This window comes from Odocoileus virginianus, chromosome 27 (assembly GCF_023699985.2).
Source record: "Odocoileus virginianus isolate 20LAN1187 ecotype Illinois chromosome 27, Ovbor_1.2, whole genome shotgun sequence".
Lineage (NCBI taxonomy): Eukaryota > Metazoa > Chordata > Mammalia > Artiodactyla > Cervidae > Odocoileus > Odocoileus virginianus.
Genome location: NC_069700.1, coordinates 3,536,916 through 3,560,745, shown reverse-complemented (window position 1 = coordinate 3,560,745; position 23,830 = coordinate 3,536,916). Strand labels below are relative to the sequence as shown.

General features: G+C 40.6%; 1 long non-coding RNA gene across 2 annotated transcripts; it reads right to left on the bottom strand.

The window, feature by feature from the left end:
* Nucleotides 1–392: 392 nt before the first annotated feature.
* Nucleotides 393–10,861, bottom strand: LOC139031524 (uncharacterized). Of its 2 annotated transcripts, none has more exons than XR_011484023.1 (3): nt 10,723–10,861; nt 3,757–3,890; nt 393–1,765 (listed from the first exon to the last, which is right to left on the bottom strand). It is a non-coding gene; the product is annotated as an uncharacterized lncRNA (long non-coding RNA). The 2 variants fall into 2 exon arrangements; XR_011484022.1 differs by lacking the exon at nt 10,723–10,861 and adding an exon at nt 8,295–8,581.
* Between the last annotated feature and the right edge of the window lie 12,969 nt (nt 10,862–23,830).

Here is a 23,830-nt window from a genome sequence, read left to right as displayed (position 1 = left end):
ACATTCAAAAAGTCTGTATGGACAGAGATGCCATAAATATTTAGATTTTTTGAAGCAGGAAAAAAATCACAGAGAAGTAACTTTCTCAAAAATACCAAGTAGTAATTGGCAGCCAGGATTTGAGCTCAACAGGTCTGACTCCACAGCTCATGAAATCTGTTCTTCTACCACACTTGCTGCTGCAAAACCACTGACCTTTGTAACTAATCAAAGAGTCATAGATGAATTACAATAAAATAGGTTATAAACTGTCACCCATTAGATTAGCAAACATTTAAAAGATTATAGTAACCGACAAATAGCCTTATTATTGCAGGCAGAAGAAAGCAATAACCAATTGATCTAATCTGACAGTAAGAACAAAGAATCACAATAATGCCCATACCGTTCATCAGTTCCCATTTCTGGGACTTTATTCCAGAGTAAATAAATTTCACAAACACTTAAAATACACACAGATATTCATAGGTTGCTATCATTTTACCAACAGGCAAAAGCTGATACAATGTGTGTTCAATAGTAGCTTAATAACTAAATGACTATGATGCCCAGTAGAATATTAAACACATACAATAATAAAAATGGTTAAGTGATTACATGGAAAAGTTTATGATATAAATTTTTATGCTAGGTAAAAATTAGAAAATAAAAATTATTATCATAGTAGAATGACAACTCTAAAAAGAAATATTACTAACAAAATTGGGCTTTCCTGATAGCTCAGTTGGTAAAGAATCTGCCTGCAATGCAAGAGACCCCTCTTTGATCCCTGGGTTGGGAAGATCCCCTGGAGAAGAGAACGGCTACCCACTCCAGTGTTCTGGCCTGGAGAATTCCATGGATTGTATAGTCTATGAAATTGCAAAGAGTAGGACATGATTGAGCTACTTTCACTTGTTGTTTACTTTGTAACTCACAAAATTATGATAACTACATTGTATAAAAAGAGAAAGTGCTTCTCCTCTACTTTTCAAATTATGACCACAGACATGAGATTCAATAAGAACAAGTTACTCAATTTGAAACTATCACTGAAAAACGTCACACTTCGTTACTCAGGTGCAGTTAACCCGGAAGATTTTTTAAAATGCAGACACCCAGGTCCCACTCCAGAACTGCTGAGCCAGCATCTGCTTTTTAACAAGATTCCAGTGATCTTTTAATTCACCTTAAAGTTTGAAGTTCAGAGAGAACAGCACTGAAACAAGTATACTATCAAGGGTGAAACAGATCACCAGCCCAGGTTGGATGCATGAGACAAGTGCTCGGGCCTGGTGCACTGGGAAGACCCAGAGAGATGGGGTGGGAGGGAGGTGGGAGGGGGGATTGGGATGGGGAACACATGTAAATCCATGGCTGATTCATGTCAATGTATGGCAAAAACCACTATAATATTGTAAAGTAATTAGCCTCCAACTAATAAAAATTAATGGGAAAAAAAAACAAATTCAAAAAAATTAATAAATAAATAAAGTTTGAGAAGCACAGATACAACATGCTGCAGGTAATGAACACTTGATGCTTCTTTGAAGTCCATCTTCCAGGGTGCAATAACTCATCAAACAGTGAAGTCAATCTCCTGCATTATCAAGGACCTATTTCCATGTAGGCTATCTTTCTAAATGAGGGTGAATCCTGCCATCATTCTGGGGGGCTTTATATGTAGATGATGCGTGAAACATTCTGGTCTTTCAGAATCTTGACTTTCTCCAAATGTTTCCTCCAGTCCACTTCAGTGCCTCACTCTAGTGGTTTTACCCGAGACCTGGGATCAACAAACAGAAACTATTAAACTCTTCACCAGCATTAGACATCCATCTTCTTTCATCCTGTCAAGAACTGCCATAGAATTCTTCCTACAATGCTGCAATATTTTATCATGATTGCTCCCTGTTCACCTATTCACTATGACCTCCTTTCCAGCATCTACCAGATTGTTGGGTAGTTTTTGGTTCATTTAACTATTCCTCCTCCCTTCTCCCAATGCTTACACACGAGGCAATGCCTTATCACCTCTTGAACAGAAATATTTAGCCCAGTTCCCGTCTCAGAGCAGTCACTCAGTAAATGTTTGAAGAATGGTGTCAATGCATGCTAAGTCAGTTCACTGGTATCCCACCCTTTACAACCCCATGGACTGTAGCCCACCAGGCTCCTCTGTCCATGGGAATTCTCCAGGCAAGAAGACTGGAGTGGGTTGCCATGCCCTCCTCCAGGGGATCTTCCCCAGCCAGGGATCGAACCCGCATTTGAAGAATGGGCACAGTCAGAAAACTTTTCCCCACTTTCAAGAATCTTTACACTCAGCCATTTGCACTAAGTACAGTTAGTTACCCTCACTTTGCAAATAAGTAAGTAGCTGCCCACGACTTACCAAAGATCAAAAATGGAACGTGTAGCACAGAGTAGAAACAACTCAGGTTTCCCCCATCTATAAATCATGATTTTTCCTTTAAGGAGATTTTCTTTCCAGTTTACAACTCTGCCTGTATCTCAAGCCCTGTCACAGTCAGTCCTCTTCCCGCCTAGCCATGGGTAGGCTACTTTCTTTGCTGTATCAGGTAAGCCTGCTCATTAACCTACTTACACTATGTTTCTTCCCTCCTTCATAGCTTACGTTCACAACTGTCAGCCTAAAGGAACACCTTAATCCTTCAGCAAGTCCAACTCACCATGGATCCAGTCTCTAGAATTCTATTGCAGTGTTGCTCAATACTGCACAACTTCAGTACGTGCAGTCCTCACTTTGTATGTCTCCAGTATGCACCGATTACAATCACCGTGGTTTAGTTAAATAGCACCCATTTTCCCAACAACACAGTTCTAACTTTAGCTACCATGACATGTTAACTGGGAATAGCTGCACAGAGTAACATTTTTGCTGCTCACTCTAGTTCATGGATCAGTATGTATCACGACCAGTGGCAAACCCCTGGAAAAGGGCATGGCAATCCACTCCATTATTCTTGCCTAGAGAATCCCCAGGAACAAAGGAGTCTGGCAGGCTACAGCCCACAGGTTCTCAGAGTTGGACACAGACACACAGCTGATTCATGGAGTTGTTCAGCAGCAACTAACATTGCATCACAAAGCAATTATCCTCCAATTAAAAATATAAAAGGAAATAAATTTTAAAAAGATAAATAGCTGATCCTGGGGAAATTGACACTGTTTTTCAAGAGATTCTAGACGTATACAGCCAGAAGAACTTAGTGAAAATGAACTTACTGGGATGAATGAAGAAAAGAATTGTGAAGAAAAGAGTGAAAATAAAATAAAAAAGGCTGCACCGATAGCTTATAACTTTGAAAATGAAAGGATAAAATACAAGAAGCTGATCCAAATTTAAAAAACAACGGGAAAATTTGACAACACAGAGAATAGATACGCCCTTACTCCGTAGCAGTTATGCCATGAGAACAAGCAAGCGTTACCTAAACTCATCTTGATACTTGTTTTGTAAAGAAATAAAACACTCATTCACAATAGTTTTAATGTTTTCAATTACACTACACTGCTATCCTTTCTAATTTATTTCCCTCTCAGCACAAGAGTTCTTCACGTTTTAACATGTTTTGATGCTATGGAACAGTATTCACTTTTTCCGAGGTGCTCAATTTCATTAATCATAAGGGAAATGCAAGTCAAAACCACAAAGAAAAATCACCTCATCCATGTTAGAATGGCCATGATCAAAAAGAGAAAAGAAAGTAATTATTACCAAGGATGTCAGAAAAAGGAAACACTTGTACACACCTGATGGGGCTGTAAATTGTTACAGTCATCACGGAAAGTCACACAGAGGCTCCTCAGAAAAGTAAAAGCAGAACTACCATATGATCCAGTGATCCCACTTCTGGGTCTTTATCCAAAGGAAATGGTTGCCAGGGCTGGAGGAAAAGGGAAATGACGTCAGATATTGGTCAGAGCGTACAAAGTTCAGATTATGCAAGGTAAGTTCTGAAGCAGAACGTGGTGGCTATAGTTATCAACATTGTATTGTATACACGACATTTTGCTAGGAAAGCAGGTCTCACGTGTCCTCACCTCTCCAAAAGGTAACCATGTGAGCTGATGGATATGTTAACTACCTTGACTGTGATCGTTCTACTGTTACACACATGTCAAATTATCAAGATGTACACCCACGTATAATTTCTATTTGTCAGTTATACTCCAATAAAGCTGAAAAATTAGAAAAACAAAAACAAAAAAAACCAAGAGACCTCTACTTATTCATTGGAAGGACTGATGCTGAAGCTGAAGCTTCAATACTTTGGCCACCTGATGTGAAGAGCCGACTCATTGAAAAAGACCTTGATGGGGTCTTCCCTCAGTGGAAAGATTGAGGACAGGAGAAGAAGGTGACAGAGGACAAGATGGTTAGATAGCATCACTGACTCAATGGACATGAATTTGAGCAAACTCCAGGAGATAGTGAAGAACAGGGAAGCCTGGCGTGCTTCAGTCCACGGTATCTCAAAGAGTTGGACACAATTGAGTGACTGAACAACTCCAATGAGGCTGAATTTACAAAAAAAAAAAAAGGCAAGAGATCTCCGCACACTTTCAGCTTCCACAGCCATATTATGTCTCCCTGCTGCCAGGGGAAGGAAGAAATGCCTCTGCCGGATTTTTGACGTAGGTTTGTGCTATCTCCTCTCAACAAGACTGTGAACCAGCTGAGGATGGCACCCTGTAATAATCTTTTTAAATTGAGGTAGGATTCACATAACATGTTTAGGAAGTTCCCTTCTGTTCCTTGTTTAAGTGTCTTTATCATGAAAGAGTGTTGGATTTTGTCGGATGCTTCTCTGCCTCCACTGAGATAATCACAGGATTTTTTTTTCCCTTAATTCTATCTACAGTGTATTACTTTGATGGATGTCTGTATGCTGAACCACCCCTGTATTCCTAGGATAAATCCTACTCTATCCTGTGGTATAATCCTTTTAATATGCTGTTGAAATCAGTTTGCTAGTATTTTATTGAGGATTTTTGCATTTCTATTGATAAAGTATGTGGGTCTCTAGTTTTCTCCTGATTTCTTTGTCTGACTTTAGTATCATGGTAATGCTGGCCTCATAGAATGAGTTAAGAAGTGATTTCACCTTTTCTGTTCTTTTGGAAGGGTTTGAAAAGAATTAGCGTTAATTCTTAAAACATCTGGTAGAATTAAAAAATGGTATCATATTTTTCAGTTTGTGTATATACATATGTGTGTGTCCTTTCTGTGTTTAGAAGGTTATTTGATGTGGAAAAACAGATATTTAATGTGTAGATAAATTTCAAGCCCAGAAAGAAATATCACTTTTTAAAAAAGGTAAGTAACTCAACTTGAATATACAGAACTTTCTATAAATGTGTTCATTGCATGAATATCTTCTTCAAATGTCATCCTAGCCAAGACGTTAAATAAATTTTCAAAAAGCTAGCAGACAGGAAGGATTCAAACACATATTGTGGACAGAAAAAAAAAAAAGAGGCACAGGCTCTACTAAGTGACTTGGAAAAAAACCTCCGAGGTAATACACTCACTCACCATCCAAGGAGAAACTATGCAAAAATCCATAAATGGATTAACGAGCAGAACTGTGGCTGAAGAAAACCAGATTAGCTCTGCCAAAGATGATAGCCGTAAAATGCACCAAGAAAATATCCAACAATAGAAAAGAGAAATTATCTGCTGGTAAAAATTCATGATTCTGAAAGTAGACACCACCAGCCTAATTTAATAATTGCAGGATCCCTGATGGAAGGAAGAGGCAGGATATGGTTGAATCTTTTTCAAAATTTAATTAAAACCAAAATGGCACTTATTCCTTTGCTCCTCCACGATTCGAGCAGCTTCGCAGAATACCAACAGACAAGCCAGGATCGGAGGCAATGACTCACCACGTTTTCAGCAGAGGATTTTAAGAATCAAATAAACAGAGTTTAGAATTACCAGGACGAGTTCCACATGCAGCTTCCAGATCTGTGCCTGTCTGTCTCTTCGCTGCGTGCTTCTGCCGCACTCTGCACATCCCCTGTGCCTGCCTCAATGGCTGGCCCTCTGCCTGCCCCACGATGAGCCCTGGGCAAAGCCGCGCTCACCCAGGCCCCCACTTCTCCCTGGGAAGGCGCGCTCCCGCTCTCCCATGCCCAGGAGGAAACTTACAACCTCTCTCCCAGACTTCAAGAGAAGCCGAGATTCTAACAAGTAATTTTGGTCTGCTTGATATTTGGTGAGATACGAACCCCACTGTTAGATGCTTCTCTTTTTACTACCTGCTGGAAGAAAAGAGGACCACATGCTAACTGCAAAATCCCCTTTTGAAAATCTTTCAGAGTCACATGCCGCTCTTACTATTTGTCCTTAGCAGGCATCAGTCAAGATGTGTTACATTCACTAGATTTGGCAGAAAACAATCTGAAAACTAATTTCTGTCTTGAAAGGCATTTTATACAACCCAAAAGATGGGAGATAGGAGAAAAGTGGCCAGCAAAACATGGTTAAGGAAAGCAAGGGCCTGTCTAGATCTGGTTCAGTTTCTGCAAGCTACAGAAACAAGCAATTATGGCTTATTTGCTGTTGTGGATTTCCAGGGCCTGTATCTCATACATTTCAGCCTTTGGTTAACGAAGTCAAGTTTATCAGGAGGTGATTCACCAGTAAGAGAGCTGGTCTCAGTTCAGTTCAGTTCAGTTCAGTCGCTCAGTCGTGTCCAACTCTTTGCGACCCCATGAACCACAGCACACCAGGCCTCCTTGTCCATCACAAACTCCCAGAGTTTACTCAAACTCATGTCCATCACGTCAGTGACACCATCCAGCCATCTCATCCTTTGTTGTCCCCTTCTCCTCCTGCCCCCAATCCCTCCCAGCATCAGGGTCTTTTCCAATGAGTCAACTCTTCACATGAGGTGGCCAAAGTATTGGAGTTTCAGCTTCACCATCAGTCCTTCCAATGAACACCCAGGAATTATCTCCTTCTAGACACAGATAAATGACTGTTGTTGCGAAGTCTCTGAAAAGTACTGAATAGAGGCTTCAAGTTCAGCTCCAGCAAACTAAAGGTATGAATAAAAATCACTTCTCCTAAAATCCTCATTGGATTTTTATACATTTCTACTTTGAGCGGTCGAATTTTTAAAAAAGCAAAAAGCATTGTGTGTGCAAATTTTGAATTGAAATAGAGTCATCCAAGGATTCTCCAGGCCAGAATACTCGAGTGGGTAGCCATTCCCTTCTCCAGGGGATCTTCCCTGCCCAGAAATGGAACTGGGGTCTCCTGCATTGCAGGTGGATTCTTTAACAGCTGAGCTACCTGGGAAGCCCTAGAGTCACCCAAAAATTTTTATAAATCATGGGAGAAGGAAAACCAGACAGTGACCAGTTAAGTTCTGCAAACTTCATTCTTATCAGTTACTGGCAAGAAAACTATGAGATTGAGAGTTGCTCATTTAGTAAATCAGGTAACAACTTAAAATATCTTGAAATTGTCTTTTTTTCGAAATTTTCTTATGAATTAGTTAAATCAGTTGCCCCTTTCCTTCCAAAGTTTTGACTAGTTTATTAAACTAGCTGGTTAGAAAACCCTTCTTGTAAGTTTGTTCTTCTTCCTTTCCCCCACTCACTGACTGTTCACTCCCCCCTAACTCTTGGTTAAGTGGTTCTCCTTGGTCATCGCGTAGTAAGTTAGAGCATGGGAAGGCTAGAGGCACTCGCGGTTCAAATTCTGCTTTGCGGCTTTCTCCCTGCGTGCCCTGGAGAAGCTACTGTTGCGTAATCGCTAAGTCCTGTCTGACTCTCTGTGACCCCACTGACTGTAGCCCGCCAGGCTCCTCTGTCCGTGGGATTTCCCAGGTAAGAATACTGCAGTGAGTTGCCATTTCCCTCTCCAGGGGATCTTCCCAGCCCAGGAACTGAACCCTTGTCTCCTGCATTGCAGGCCAATGTTTACCATTTTGCCATCACAGAAAACCCTGGAGAAGCTACAAACTTCTCAATTCATCAGTGTCCTCCCTATAAATAGAACTCATACTCAACTGGTCCCTTAGGGCTGCTGTTAGTCAACATTTGGGACTAGAAGGGACTCTGCTTAGAAGACAGCATGGCCTCAGTTAAACTTCATTCATGTGTCTATTAAATTAAATGATTGGTAAATATTTGAACATACACTATGCTGCATCACTCATCTGCCACAGAAACTTCACCAACTAGCTTGTCCTCTGTCTGTGCACCTTACGCTCTTATTCTTTGCTGGTCATCCATCAAAAACTCCAATGAATAAAGAAGAAATCTAAACTCACCCGCAAACTTCACTTGCCAAGTGTGTCGTCTGAGACTCTTGACCCCCTCCGACATCTGCAAACCCTTGACATTCACTCGGCCCTCTTTCCAGGCTGTTGTCTCTTCTCAGACGTCCACACAGTCAAGAGCATCTCTATGAGTTCAATCCTTCCAGCTCTCGTCTAGAGAGCCAGAACCGTCTCCCAGGTGTGCCCAGAGATGGGGCACAGTTTAGGGACAAGTAATGAGGGCTTCTCAGGTGGCACAAGTGGTGAAGAATCCAGCTGCCAATGCAGGAGATGCGACAGATGAAAGTTCGATCCCTGGGTCGGGAAAATCTCTTGGAGAAGGAAATGACAACCCAGTCCAGCATTGTTGCCTGAGAAATCCCATGGACAGAGGAGCCTGACAGGACATAGTCCATGGGGAGACAGAGTCTGACATGACTAAAGAGACTTAGCTGGGTGCAGGGACGGAGGGAAGAAAAATGGTAGAGGATGGTCTGGTGCCATGAGGGCTTGGGCGGGGTTAAGCTGGTTACCAGGCTCCCCTCCCCCACCTGTCCCATGCTTTTTGCCTAGGGTGCTCTGAAGATGAGATGCTATCAGCGTGAGAAGGGAAAAGACTCCCCATCTACCTACCAAGTGAACCCCTCCTCTAGTGTTTCTCATTTGTTGCCAAACCGCTCAGTCAGACCAGAGTTTTACAAAAGCTAAGGTTGCTTTTGTAAACAGGCAGCCATCTCCCCCCGCACGGTGGAGTGGAAGCTTAAACAAAGCACCAGTCACAGAGTGGACTTAACTCAGGAATGCTCTGCCAGCTCCCTCACATACATACCTGTTTACAAAGTGAAAGCATCTTATAAAACCCCTTTACCACTTACGACGAGAAGACCAGCCTTGCCACTTCCTAAACATCCCCTTGTGGTCAGGCTTTCAAGGCACAAATGAGGCAAAAGAAACGGACAGCGGGGTTTAGACGAAATTGAAGTTGATGGCCTCTGTCCTCTGCCTCTCCTTGACAATGGTGAGTGACACCACATGTTGGGGAGAAAGGATACGTAAAACTCAAGATTCCGATCTGGATTTTAGGTTCTCGTTTCCTTAAGCGCCGAGCTGGGGTTTTGATCTGAGGACTGGGCGTGCATGAGTCCCTAGTGAACACAGCCCGCTTTAAATGCCACCTTTTACTGTCCCCAGTGTCTGCAGTGTTCTGTACATAGTAGATGCTGCACAATACATGGCTATTGGATGATTTGGTGTATAAAGAGCAACAATGATATGTCGCCTTTACTCCGAATGCCATGGCAGCAATATTAATAAGTTAAATTGCTTACCTTTTCCTCAACAATGTCAAATGAAATGGCAAATGAGGTGTTTGTTGATGAATGAACACCTCCCTGGGATAGTACTTAACTGGCTTAAAGGGACAACTGAATGCACAAGTAACTCCCTCCTTTATTTTCTGTACATGTAGGCAATACGTCAGCGTTAACTTTTTTCAGTGTAGTGTAAATGGAAAGACTCAGAACAAAAACATTAGGACTATATTTGAATCAAACTAACCAGCATATATAAACCATGCAACTTTATTTACATCTTCCTAATGAATGAGCCTAGCTTCATGAGTGCATCTATCCAGCTTCCATAATTTGTTTCTCCTTCCACCCATGAAGTCTATCAATCAATTTCAATCAATATTCTTCAAACAAAGGCAGTAGGACTTTACTACTGGCTGAATCAACATAGAACTGCTTAATCTTTTTCTGCTAGCAACTAACTTTCAAAGTTAAGTTTTGAAAATCTGATTGGTTTCATTATCATTTTTCTGGGGTTTCCAAATTTTGTCAATGAGCCTATGAAAAATACTTCATTTGCATAGGTAAAGTAGATTTAAAGCATTAATATATTTAAAGTCAGCACTCTGAAAATCAGGAAAAGTTTTCAGCAGTTTTCAAGGCTTATGAAATAAATACTGTAGCCCTGAACCCATCAAGGAATTGGGGACCCTAGTAAATACCCCAGTCTCTGGAAGACTAACCCTTGGAGACCACATATACTGGAATTAGAAGGAACTGTACCAAAAAACCTCAACTTGGTTCAAGGCAACACAGTCCTTGACAGAGGAAGAGAAGACGACCTCTTGCATAACACAGTTTTGATATATTATATACTTTAAATTTTTATATCTTTTAATACTTTTTAATATGGATATTCATATATATATTATACATCTAATTGACTTCAACCTTTTCTTTGGTAAGATATGTATTTGTATAAAATATAGTGCATAGAATATAGAAACAGATATAATATGTAAATATGTAATTAAATATGTATTTCAGTGTATTTTAGTGTCCAACTGCATAATAAATATTGGATATAAATATTATATTCAGTGTGTGTGTGTGTGCTAATTTGCTTCAGTCTGCTTTGCAACCCCATGTACCTCTGTCCATGGGATTCTCCAGGCAAGAATACTGGAATGGGTTGCCAAGCCCTCCTCCAGGGGATCTTCCCAATCCAGGGACTGAACCAGCGTCTCTTGGGTTTCCTGCACTGGCAGGCGGATTCTTTATCACTAGCGCCACCTGGGGAGCCAAAGAAAAGGCTGAAATTAATGCTCTGAATATTCATACTGCAAAGCAGCAGAGTACACAAAACTAAATCAAAAGAAAAAAAAGAAATAAAAAGAAAATTTGATGACGATTTATAAAGAGGTAGACATATATTAAAAATCTCAGAAATGAGAAAGAGGACATTGCAACAATTCTCAGTTCAGTTCAGTCGCTCAGTCGTGTCTGACTCTTTGCAACCCCATGAATCGCAGCACGCCAGGCCTCCCTGTCCATCACCAACTCCCAGAGTTTACTCAAACTCATGTCCATCACGTCAGTGATGCCATCCAGCCATCTCATCCTCTGTCGTCCCCTTCTCCTCCTGCCCCCAATCCCTCCCAGCATCAGGGTCTTTTCCAATGAGTCAACTCTTCGCATGAGGTGGCCAAAGTACTGGAGTTTCAGCTTCAGCATTAGTCCTTCCAATGAACACCCGGGACTAATCTCCTTTAGGATGGACTGGATGGATCTCCTTGCAGTCCAAGGGGCTCTCAAGAGTCTTCTCCAACACCACAGTTCAAAAGCATCAATTCTTCGGTGCTCAGCTTTCTTCACAGTCCAACTCTCACATCCATACATGACCACTGGAAAAACCATAGCCTTGACTAAATGGACCTTTGTTGGCAAAGTAATGTCTCTCTTTTTTAATATGCTATCTAGGTTGGTCATAACTTTCCTTTCAGGGAGCAAGCACAATTCTATAGACATTTAAAAATATTTTAAAAGTTAGGATGTTGTGAGCACCTTTGTGCCAATAAATCTGAAAACTTTGATGAAACAGAATCCTGGAAAAACACATTTTAAGCCAACAAGGACATGTAGCACGTGGAACTCTGTTCAGTGTTATGTGTTAGGCTGGGTGGGAGGGGAGTTTGGGGGAGAATGGATGCATGTACATGTATGGTTGAGACCCTTTGCTATTCACCGGAAGCTATCACAACATTGTTAATCAGCTATACCCTATTAGAAGATAAAGAGTTTTTAAAAATCCTTTTAAGTTAACACAAGATGTAATAGCTAGTCTGAATAGTCCTGTATCTACAAATAAATTGAGTCTGTGATTAAATACTTTCTAAATGGAAATACCCAGGCTGAGACGTCTTTCCCAAAAAGTTCTTTCAAACTGTAAGAAAGAAATAAACTTAATCTTACACAAATTCTCCCAGATAATAGAAAAAGACGAGACATTACCCAATTTGTTCAATACCAGAAAAAAATTCATCAAGAATTTTGCCAAAGGTTCCCCAATGACATCCCCATAAGAACATTCAATCTTATCAGTGACCAAATGCAAAATCCCTTGACTTCAAGCTTTGCTCCTCACTGTTTTTTAAAATGACACATAAGAGATGCTAAAGAAGATCAGAACACATAGCTATTTCTACTATAAATATTGCTTCCTTAAAGATCATCAATAGATAAAATCTCATACCCAAATAACTGATTTATCCTTCTCAGAACAGAATGACTATTCTTTTTTTTTTTTTTCCATTTATTTTTATTAGTTGGAGGCTAATTACTTTACATCATTACAGTAGTTTTTGTCATACATTGAAATGAATCAGCCATGGATTTACATGCATTCCCCATCCCAGTCCCCCCTCCCACCTCCCTCTCCACCCGATCCCTCCGGGTCTTCCCAGTGCACCAGGCCCGAGCACTTGTCTCATGTACCCAACCCGGGCTGGTTATCTGTTCCACCCTAGATAATATACATGTTTCAATGCTGTTCTCTTGAAACATCCCACCCTCGCCTTCTCCCAGAGTCCACAAGTCTGTTCTATATATCTGAGTCTCTTTTTCTGTTTTGCATATAGGGTTATCGTTACCATCTTTCTAAAGTCCATATATATGTGTTAGTATACTGTAATGGTCTTTATCTTTCTGGCTTACTTCGCTCTGTATAATGGGCTCCAGTTTCATCCATCTCATTAGAACTGATTCAAATGAATTCTTTTTAATGGCTGAGTAATATTCCATGGTGTATATGTACCACAGCTTCCTCATCCATTCGTCTGCTGATGGGCATCTGGGTTGCTTCCATGTCCTGGCTATTATAAACAGTGATGTGATGAACATTGGGGTGCACGTGTCTCTTTCAGATCTGGTTTCCTTGGTGTGTATGCCCAGAAGTGGGATTGCTGGGTCATATGGCAGTTCTATTTCCAGCTTTTTAAGAAATCTCCACACTGTTTTCCATAGTGGCTGTACTAATTTGCATTCCCACCAACAGTGTGAGAGGGTTCCCTTTTCTCCACACCCTCTCCAGCATTTATTGCTTGTAGACTTTTGGTAGCAGCCATCCTGACTGGCATATAATGGTACCTCATTGCGGTTTTGATTTGCATTTCTCTGATAATGAGTGATGTTGAGCATCTTTTCATGTGTTTGTTAGCCATCTGTATGTCTTCCTTGGAGAAATGTCTGTTGAGTTCTTTGGCCCATTTTTTGATTGGGTCATTTATTTTTCTGGAGTTGAGCTGGAGGAGTTGCTTGTATATTTTTGAGATTAATCCTTTGTCTGTTGCTTCATTTGCTATTATTTTCTCCCAATCTGAGGGCTGTCTTTTCACCTTGCTTATAGTTTCCTTTGTTGTGCAAAAGCTTTTAAGTTTCATTAGGTCCCATTTGTTTATTTTTGCTTTTATTTCTGAAATTCTGGGATGTGGGTCATAGAGAATCCTGCTGTGATTTATGTTCAGAACAGAATGACTATTCTTAAGCATATACATATAGTTATAGACCCAACCCCATGCCTGGCAAAGTTGATGGTAGGCGAGACCATGCATTTCATGCACTTAGATCAGAAGCACAGTGTTTTTCATATGGTGGTTTCTCAACAAATTTTCGTTAATTCATTTGGGAAAAAAAACACATAGAGATACTCTTTTTGACTGAAATGTGACAAAATTGATCCAAGTGTTTCTGCTTCCACCACACACCCTAGTGTGATGGTCCCGTACTGTCCTTATATACAAGGCTCATGGTGAAAGAGGAGAGAAAATACAGATTATAAAAGTCCTGTGAAATCCTATAAGACTCCTTACTACATCACGAAGTCCTTTTTGAATTCCTCTTCTCTGGGAAATACCTGCTGGCTACGAGTTTTGTTCTTAGAGCGTGTGTGCACGCTATGTCACTTCAGTTGTGTCTGACTTTTTGTGACCCTATGGACCACAGCCTGGCAGGCTCCTCTGTCCATGGGGTTCTCCAGGCAAGAATATTGGAATGGGCTGTCATGCCATCCTCCAGGGGGTCATCTCCACCCAGGAATGGAATCCACATCTCATGTCTCCTGCATTGGCAGGTGGGTTCTTCACCCCTAGTACCACCTGGGAAGCCTGTTCTTAGGGTTATCCTTAGGTTAAGCCTGTTCTTAGCCTGTTCCAGTCATCAAAAAAGATAAACCAGATAATTCGGCGACAGAACAGATTCAGAAGCTAAGCTTTATTCATCAGAGAATTTCTCATTACACTAATTGTGGTTGTCACAGGCATAAAAAGTTGGAGGGAAAAATTATTAAACCCTCCTGTGAAACAAATCCTCATGGGAGCAAGGTTTGCGATTACAACTGACAAAGAACCTCTCCATCACAGGATCACCAACTAAAATGGTTGTGGGGAAGCAGAAAACATCTAATAAATAAAGAGAAGACACGGGCAAAAAGAAGCAAGGTAAGGCATGCTAGGGGGCTTCCCTGAGAGCTCAGTTCTTAAAGAATCTGCCTGCAATGCAGGAGACCCCGCTTCGATCCCTGGGTCGGGAAGATCCCCTGGAGAAAGGACAGGCTACCCACTCCATGATTCTTGGGCTTCCCTTGTGGCTCAGCTGGTAAAGAATCCGCCTGCAATGCAGGAGACCTGGGTTCAATCCCTGGGTTGGGAAGATGCCCTGGAGAAGGGAAAGGCTACCCACTCTAGTATTCTAGCCTAGAGAATTCCACGGACAGTCCATGGGGTTGCAAAGAGTCGGACACAACTGAGTGACTTTCACTTTCACACTCAAGGCAGGCTAAAGACACAGCTTACACCAGTGTTGCCCAATTATTCATTTTCATTGCAATAGTTCTTAATCAGTGGTGGACAGTAAACCAGCTAACAGATCTATACACTTTTTAAAAATTTATTTTTAATTGGAGGATAATTGCTTTACAATATTATGTTGGCTTCACCCATACAACAACATGAATCAGCCATAAGTACACGATGTCTCCCCGCTCTTAAAGCTTCCCCCCACCCCTCAGCCCATCTCACCCCTCTAGGTTATCACAAGGCACTGGGTTAAGCTACCTGGGCTATACAACTTCCCATTAGCTATCTATTTTACATAATGCATGTTTCAAGGCTGCTCTCTTAATTGGGCCCTCCTTCTCCTTCCCCCTCGCTGTGTCCAAAATTTCTTTCTATGTCTGCATCTCTATTCCCACCCTGCAAATAAACACCAAGGCTCATTTTGATTCATACTTAAACTTCGAGAAACATACATCACCTTGAAATCCTTTAATAAAAGTGACAGATAAATGAAAATAAATGGCTTGAAGTTTGTAAAAGGAAAACGAGGCTTTTCACCTTGACTTCTAATGAGAGAATGGGAAGTTCTGTTCTCCCCTGAAGTTAAATACAGTCTTGTGTTGTAGCAAATGTTTGGCACCTTTCACTGTGGTTCCAAAGCAGCCCAAATGTAATTTGAGCTAATTCATGAAATGCACTTTGTAAAAAGATATTTATTGCCTGCGAGATAAATAGTCAAAATATATCAGATTTATTGATATTCAGGGAAAACCACATTATGGTTGTTTAGAGTGAACCCATGAACAAAATGAGTGTTCGGGGAAGTGGGAGCAGACGGCTGGTATGTGCCTTAAGAAAAACAACAGCAAGCATAAAAAGAGCAGAAAGCAGGAAGCTGTGTCCAGTACATTTTAGGGGGAGGTGTTCAGCATCGATGGCGATATAGATCTGAATGCAAGTGGTGCAGAAGCCTTTTTGATAAAACTGGGCATGAAAGAAAAAGGACATGCAGTATCAGGAGATTTGCTTTAATTCACTTCCCTTGTTTATTAGAAAGAGGCAGAAAAATAGTGTCTGAAGGATTTGTGAGTAATGAGCTATTGAGCATGTTTTCCTAGCCTTGTAGAATAGAGGAAGAAATCCTATTCAGCTTTCATAGAAGATCAGGACAAAGGGACCATCTTGGACCAAAGGGAAACTCATCATAACACAGGCCCTACTGAATTATCAATCTGAAGGAAAGGATGATAATTTTGGTGTGAAACATGGATATGTGTATGTGGTATGGGACAACCAAGGCTTTCTTCTCAAGACTATGAGGCCTTTCACATGGCAGTTGAAGTACATCATTGGAAAGGACATCAAGATAGCAAAAGGTGATGGTGTAAATATATAACTTCAAAAATTATTATAAAGAAATAAATCATACATATTCATACAAAACAACTTTTAAAAAATCACTGGATAAGCCTAGCATCAAGAAGTGAAATAGTTCTTCTTTCCCTCCACGTTAAGCAAAATAGATCAATCAAAGTAATTAATGATCAGTCGTGTCCAGCTCTTTGCGACCCCATGGACTGTAGCCCGCTAGACTCCTCCGTCCATGGAATTCTTCAGGCAAGAATACTGGAGTGGGAAGCCATTTCCTTCTCCAGGGGATCTTCCTAACCCAGGAAGTGAACCCTCGGCTCCTGCATCACAGGCAGATTCTTTACCATCTGAGCCACCAGGGAAGCCCAGGGTAACTAATAGGTAAGTCTTTAGGTCCCAAAGGAAATAATATTCAATGTTTAATCAGAGTATATACATCTAAACCACAAATGATATTAAAATAAATGTATCACTTCCTGTTTTTAATCGTTGATTCAATTCTTCATGACTTTGATTTCATTAGCTGCACTAACATGTTTTTTAAAATATCTGATCCCTTCCTCTTACTAGATCTGCCATTTTATAAATGCTTATCTACTTCCTACCACTCCATCCTAAAGGAAAACAGCTCTGAATATTCATTGGAAGGACTGATGCTGAAGCTGAAACTCCAATAGTTTGGCCACCTGATATGAAGAACTGACTCATTGGAAAAGACTCTGATGCTGGGAAAGATTGAAGGTGGGAAGAGAAGAGGATGACAGAGGATGAGATGGTTGGATGGCATCACTGACTCAATGGACATGAGTTTGAGTAAGCTCCGGGAGAACAGGGAGGCCTGGCGTGCTACAGTCCATGGGGTCACAAAGAGTTGGACACAACTGAGCGACTGAACTGAACTGAACTGATCTACTTTCTGCACTGGAAGCAGAAACCTTAAAAACTTTATTCCCATGCTGAACACATGTATTTTATGTCAGAACCAAACCTTTTGTCAATAGAGATTCACAGAATGTCAGGGCTAATCCAGTCTTGGAGGTATCTGATATCTACTGCTTCATCTAACCAGCGTGGGGGGCTGAGGCAGTGAGAATTCAGGAGGGTAAGTGACATTCCTGCTGTGGGAAACTCTGCATCATGGGTTTCTTGAGACCCTACACATCTTGCTGGGTCTGCTGAGAATGCAAAACTCTGCCCACTCTACTGGGGCTATGTCACAGGCCCACAGTTGCTGTGAGAAGCCTTGAAGGATGAGGGAGCAGCAAAGAGCAGGAGTGCTTTCTGTTTGCTGCAAAACTGTGGGTTCCCTGAGCTCAGAGTTCCTTTCTTGTGATGTGACCCCCCACATGGCTGGCATATATATAGGCATCCCGCATCACCCTGTGAAACTTGGGGGTTAGGGAGAGCTGCTGAGAATACACTGATGTCCACGCCGCCTGCTGTGTTGCAAGAGTCCTCTGTCTCTGACCCACGAGTCTCACGTCTTCCGTGAGCGTCCACGGAATGATAGCTTCTAAGTAGGACGAAACCAAATCCCAGAACTGACATCTGGCAGCGAGAGAGAGGAGAAAGAATAGAACCATCGTCTTCTGACTTCTGCTTCTCTCTTTTTCACCCTTCAAGATAATGCTCGATGTTGCAATCATGAGAAAGCAGAGTTTTTAGTATTTGAGAGTGATGAAATAAATAATTAAACACAGTTGTTGCCTAGATAGTTCTATAAGGAATTAAGGGGAACACCTCAATTGGGAAAATGTCATTCTATTGGGAAGGCTCCACTGCTCACTAAACAGTGGCTGAGTTTCCTCTCCTCACCCCGGACCATCTCACACACAAAGAAATAGATTTAATATATTTTTCACTCTTATTTTTTAATTTAAATGTCCTCTTAAAAGTTTTATAACATTCACCTTCCAATCTGCTTTCTCTGTTTCTGCAACATTTATAATGTCTGTCCTTTCATACAAGAACATTTTTAATATTATTGTTTCCTTTTAGATGTCTCCATTACCTGTGGCCCCAAGAGTATGGATTTTCCTGATGGTTGCATTTGTTTTTTAGTTTGGGGTTTTAGTTTTAGAATCTTAGTTGCTTGACCACATTACAGAAGCCCCTCACCTGTATTCATGGTGGATTTGAAGCTCCAGTTTCTTCCAGGGGCTTCTGTTTCCATCAATGACTAAATGTGGACATATGGCTTCCTAGAGACTCCCTTAGACACTAGGTTGGGTGTTTGATCCCAGTTAAAAGATAAAACAGCCCTTTCTAGTTTCACAGAGTGGCTTAGATCCTGACCTTGGTATTGAAACCCAAACTCCTAAGAAAAATGTCCAGCTTGATACTCCTGACACATCCTCCCCAAACTATGACCTATTTTTCTGACTCTGAATTTCCTCTTCACTTTTGACAACTCAAGATTTCCCTTTCATATTTTTAAGTCAGGAAACTTTTTTTTTTTTTTTAGCCAAGCCCCATTTTACCAGAATCCCTGAATATCAAAGAGTAAAGGGGTATTCTCACAAGTCAGCTTTGTCTTCCGTAAGGCACCAAAACAGTGGTCTTTTTCTTTAACAATGTGATTATCACTTGTAACCTTAGTCCTTACAACAAAGTCTGAATATATTGTAACAGCAAAACATTCCACTGGCTCTATTCAATAGGCAGATGACTGCTAACAGAATTTTACAAATTGCATTATGTTAATAATAAAGTTATCAGCTAGAACCAATGGCCACTCCTCAAAAGATATAAAAGTCCTACTTATAAAAAAAAGATACTCAGAGGACATCAAATAATAGTATAACTTTAACAACACATTAAGTGTTTGATGACCTATGGAGTTGGTTTATGTGTATGTGAGAAAGAGGGAGATTTTTCTTTTGTTTTGCTTTTTGTTTTTAAGGTTTATTTTTTGAAGCAATACCCTTTTCCTGGATGATTTTTCCATAGTCAGCCTTGGTTCACTGAGACTTTTTTCATTAAAACAAGTAATAGTTTTCCTCTTTGTTTTTTTCTCTTAGACCAAGACTGAAATTGGATTGCAGATCAAAGACCATGGCAAAAAATTCCTGACATTGGAAACTGTCTTCCCAGGCATCCATGTGCCTCATCCCCTTCTACACATTCCATGTAAAGAGATTGTTTCATTTTCCACCTGGCAACGCTTAAATCGTTTTATTTTTCTTCATTAAAACCACCACGCCTCTTCATTTAACTTATGTTTTAGTATCTTGATTCAACAGGATCATAAAAACTTTTATTTTTGTTGCTGCTGCTTCTTTTTGCCCCAGGGAGACGTAAAAGAGAAACAAGTTAAAGAATATACAGTCAGCCCTTCTTTAAAAATATATAACTAGATTTCTAAAGGAATGAAAAAATATAGCACTAGTGGGAAAACACTGCAGTCAAATCTATATTTAACTTGAAATAACATAACTTTTGTGGGTGTGTTTGACATTCTCTCATACCTGCTACAACCCTTGAGAGTCCTCAGTAAATATTAATTATGGGTAATTGACAATTCTTTTCTTCTAATGGAAGCTGCAGAACCGATTCTCAAGTTTTCACTTTGTGCTGGTGCAGCAAAGTTCAGCCTTCAACAAAGGTCTGTTCTCTGTGCCCTGGAATGTAAACATGGTCGTCCTATGAGAGATGAGTGTGCGTCTTTCTGGATCCTCAAAAAGAAATCAAGTTTCTGCAGAGAATCCTAACCTAAAGCAAACAAACAAGTCAACCTCATCTTTTGTCTTTCTATTTTTTAAAGAAAAAGAATTAAGCCTGATTCCGACCAACCATTCTATGTTCCAAATATACTTTCCATTTTACAAGTTCCTCTGATGTGAATGCCTTTTATTGACCATCCTTTAAATGGCTTAAATAGTTACAATCTCCTAATTAGGAGAATTTAATGGCAGCGACACACGTCACCAGAGCCCTTTACTGTGTTTCCTGTCAATTCTGATCAATCTGTTATGTTTGCTGTAAATCTAACTGCTTAGTGATCAGTGAATAACACAAACTCATTGCCTCAGCTCACTTTAGGAATTTATTTTGCAATGGGCACGGGTGCATGTTTTAAACTTGACACAAACCCAAACCTACGTGTGTATATATTAGGTTGGCCACCCAAATGACTGTTTTGGCCAACCTGATATATACAAACATTTATATACACTTTATGAATAATACATCTACCACATATTATGTGTGATGCTATATATAAGTACTTTCATAATCTTTCCAAATTAAATTAGATGTGCCTTTAGAATAGAGGTAAGACTATAGAATGCATTTCCACTATGATTGTTTTTGGTAAATAAAGAGTTTCACATAAGCTTAATTATTGTTTTTTTAAAAAGATTTAATTTACTGACAAGTTTTCAGAAACATACCCACTTTCTCAAGCAAAGTTCACCTTTGTTCGCTCTCTTCATCACCAACCGCACACCCACCTACAACTTCTCCATGTTTCAACTACATGTTTCAACAAGCATGTAATGTTAGACATGCTGCTTGCTTTTTATGTGGGTTGATCATTTCAAATGGAATTTGTGTCTATAATCCAGAACTTTTGGTAAGAATTAAGGTCGTTCCACCTAGCCTGTCAATTGTACTTATTCAAATATGTGTCCAAATTAGACACTTTTAATAAGTAACATGAAGGAGTATCCCAGCCCAGCAGGTCAGGTGGAATAAGTAAGAAGGAGCAACAGCCTTTGTCTGCTCTTGGATAGGAATTAAGAAGAGTTTGCTCATCTGCCATCTATGAAAATTCACCATTCACCTGGCCTTTCCCTCTAGCCGTTCATCACTCCAGTCCACAAGAAAATGGCCATCTGACAAACTTCACTCCCCAAAATAACATGAGCAAGAATTGCTAACACCTGCAAAGAGCTTACTGCATGCCAGGCACTGTTCTAAACACTTTACACCTTTCATCTCCTTTAATCCTCATCCCAGTCTTGGTAAGTAAGTATCATTATGTTTAAAGATTTAGAGATGAGGAAATGGAGGCAAAATGATGTTAAAGTAACTAGTTGAAGATTACACAGCTTGATAGTGGCAATGCCAGTTTAGAAGAACATTCCATTTGTACTTTTCACTTCTAGTAAATACGCCATTGAAGGAGGGTACTGTTAACAGCATTTCATGTATCACATGCCCAAACTCAGGATGAAGTGTAAGTATCAATATATTAAGACAGTCTGGACTGAGAACAGTGCTGATCCAAGAGTCAGCAGATGCTGATGTCAGCACTACTTCCAGCCTCAACCAGCATTTAACCTTGAACCAGTCACTTAACTCTGGAGCCCAAATTCCTGATCGGCAAAAGAAAAGATTAGATGTTCTGTAAGGGTTCTTCTCAACCTCAAAATTTATGTCCCTGTGATTAGTGGCTGAGTGAAATGTCACATTGATCTAATAACTTGCGGGTGTGTTGATCAAGTTTCCAGAGTTCTCCAGCAGTGGAGCTGGGTCTAAGACCCAGTTTACCTCTGCAGAGCCCATATGGTAGGTGCTGTGTACTAAAATGTATTGTAACCTGAAATTCAATGATGTTGAGCCCCAATGAAATTCCCACAGCCCTGTGGCATTTATATCTGTTCGAAGATCAAAAAACCCTTAAAACTCAGGAAACTCTCTGTCATAATTAGATGTACTGCCTAAAACCAAAAATTAAAGGCCCATAAATTATATCGTATAGTATTCATTTAACATTCAGTTTTGCTTGTTTGTACTATAAAATCTTATTTGAGTCTTAAAAAACATTTCTCTGTAGAGAGGTTGATAATGAATTATTTTGAGGTTATATACACTCTGATCCCTTTTTTATAACATGTAATTCTAACTGAAATTCAACAATAGCTAGGAAGACTTGATCCCAGTGGAAGATGTTTGCTTGGGTTTTGATGGCACCTGAGTAGAAGTAAAGGCATTCTGATCTGCTGTATTCTACAGAGTAGACTTCAACAGAACTCCTGAGATAGGAGATCTCTCATCTTCACTGTAGTAGAAATGCATCCGTCACATCTCACCTTGTTCTTAAAACATATTTAAAATGGAATATTTTGACACAAATATTGGAAGAAAAAATAAGGGAAAAGATAAGACAAGCTCCCTTTCCTGGGGTCGCTGCCCTGCAGCCTAGCTGAGTACACTACTGGCATCTCACAGAGCAAGAGCAGGAGTCTTGTAGGAGGCTTTCCCCAGAGGCGGACCCTTGTCTGCATGTATCATTTACAGCCTTGCCATGTGGCTTCAGATGAAAATGGCACTCAGTTGGGGGAGCATCTTTAATTGAATCCACTCAAGTCCTCTGACCAAAAAAAAAAAAAAACATGCAAGGGAAAACTACCCAGGTTTTTGTGTTTGTCCACTTAAGATATCAACCCCCAACCAAAATTTTAGGTACTAGGGACCAGGGCAGGCCAAGAAAGACTCCACGGGGAAAGTTACCTTTATGTTGAGTCTTAAAATGAGTAAGATCGGCCTCATTCTGGTCTGTCTTCAGCCCAAGGGTACACAAGCGAGAATGTGGATGTGAGTAACCTGGATTGGCAAGAATGGGGACTGTGGGGGCAAAGCGGGGATAAGGGAGGCTGGAAAGATTGTCTGAGGACAAGTTGAGAAGAGCTTTGAATATCTTGCTAAAGGATTGGACTCTGTGTAGTAGGAGAGCTGAAGATGAGAGAAAGATGAAAAGTGACAATTCATAGTCCTTTCATGCATTCTATGAGTATCACAGACTAGGATCTACATTTGGTACTCAATGAGTGATTGTCAAACTGCCTTGAGGACTGTGTTATTGGCTCATCAGGAAACAGATGTGTTAATGTTCATGGCATTAAAAGTAATTAATTAGTGTTATTTATTTAGTACCTCACTCTCAAGTCCCAGGCACTTTGAATACATTTTCTATGATCTCCATTCCTTACAACAGTCTGATAAGGCTGTTATTTTTGCCTACAATTTACACATGAAGAGACTGAATTCATGGTGGTCTGTGGCCTCCGAAGGGCAAATGGCTCATAAGCAGCAAAGCCTAGATTTGAATGCTAGTTCCTGATTCTAACACCTATGCTCTAGCCACTCTGCTGTATAGGTTTTCCAGGTGCACTGACAGATCTGGGTAAACCCATTCCAAATATGCGCCTCCACTCTGACTCCAGTCCACACTTCCTCCCCTAACCATGGTGTGAGCAAGGCAAGTGCAAAATGGCAGCTTGGGTTGGAAATGAAATGTGAGATGGAGAACACGGTGAAGGTAATTGACCCCTGTGGGGATGAGAACTATACATTTGTTTTCCAATCAGTGAAAAAGGCAAGTGAAAACAGACACTGTGAGACAGAATATGAACTCGGAGTGAATGGAGGAAAGCAAGGAAGAGAAAAGGGCTGCTGGTGACGAGAGATGATGATGCCCGAGCGCCAGGCAACTCAAACCTATCCCAGCAGCATTCCAGTGCTCCCCTGGTTCTGCAAAAGATAGTGTGTGCCTGAGTGATTGTTTAGGACCAAAGAGGAATTAGGGTTTTGGAAACAGAAAGAAACTGATTTA